Genomic DNA, 1,469 nt, shown 5'->3' on the forward strand with positions numbered 1-1,469 from the left:
GCCGCTCCTTCCTCCTCACTCTCTTCCCCTGCTCCAGCGTGGGGTCCCTCCCACGGGAGACAGTTCTCCACGAACTTCTCCAACGTGGGTCCTTCCCACGGGATGCAGTTCTTCATGGACTGCTCCGGCATGGGTCCCTTCCATGGGGTGCAGTCCTTCAGGAACAGACTGCTCCAGCGTGGGTCCCCCATGGGATCCCAAGTCCTGCCAGCAAACCTGCTCCAGCGTGGGCTCCTCTCTTCATGGCTCCACAGCTCCTGCCAGGAGCCTGCTCCAGCGTGGGCTTCCCACGGGGTCACAGCCTCCTTCGGGCATCCCCCTGCTCCGGCGTGGGGTCCTGCCCAGGCTGCAGGTGGATATCTGCTCCACCGTAGACCTCCATGGGTGCAGGGCACAGCCTGCCTCACCATGGTCTTCACCAGGGGCTGCAGGAGAACCTCTGCTCCGGCACCTGGAGCACCTCCTCCCCTCCTTCTGCACTGACCTTGGGGTCTGCAGGGTTGTTCCTCTCACACATTCTCACTCCTCTCTTCTCCGGCTGCAATTGCACAAGTGTTTTTTTTTCCCCTTCTTAAATATGTTATCCCAGAGGCACGACCACCGTCGCTGATGGGCTCGGCCTGGGCCAGCAGTGGGTCCGTCTTGGAGCCAGCTGGCATTGGCTCCGTCAGACACAGGGGAAGCTTCTGGCAGCTTCTTACAGAAGCCACCCCTGTAGCCCCCCCGCTACCAAAACCTTGCCACGCAAACCCAGGACGTACCTGTACCCACACCGCACCCTCAGCCACCTGCTGAGGGGACCCCTGTGCCCGCTCCTGGAGGAGCCGCTTTCTGACTCTTGGCTTGTGTCCTTGGTGTGCTGCGGCTGTCACCGCGACAGTCCTTGATGCATGTGGGTTCTCGGTGTGCCGCGACTGCCCCCTCTCCAGCTGCCGTCTCCCAGCCCCAAATCCCCAAGGGGTGGTGCGGGGGGGTCCCAGCAGCCCTCACTCCCAGATGCTGGGGAGGGGAGTGTTGCAAACAGGGTTGGGCCTCCCCAAACCCCCCCTCGGTGAGGTCTGCAGGGGCTGAAGGGTGATGTCCTGGCATGGTGCGTGGTCCCCGCGGCTCCCCCAGCAGCACCCGGCTGCAGGCAAGGGGGTCCCAAGGCTGTGGGAGACTGCAGCTCTGCCTTCATCACCCACCACGACACCGTGCCAGCGGCTGTACCCGCACACCCGGGTCAATGAGGGGGCTCCGTCGGTGCTCAGCCAGCACCCAGGTCACGCAGGACTGGGGCCTGCAGCCCGTACCTCTCTGCACAGGGGGGCCCGGGGTGTTTCAGCCCCCAGCCTGGCTCTCGCAGCGCAGAGCCGGGGGCTGCAGCCCCCATCCTGCAGCCGTGGTCTGTCCCCCTCTACCTGCACAGGCAGCAGCACCCTTGCTGTGCCCCCCAGCAGAGGGGCTTCGTGCCCCCGCCCCAGGGCCAG

The sequence above is a fragment of the Gavia stellata genome, chromosome 14 (genome assembly GCF_030936135.1).
Source record: "Gavia stellata isolate bGavSte3 chromosome 14, bGavSte3.hap2, whole genome shotgun sequence".
NCBI classification, from domain to species: Eukaryota; Metazoa; Chordata; class Aves; order Gaviiformes; family Gaviidae; genus Gavia; species Gavia stellata.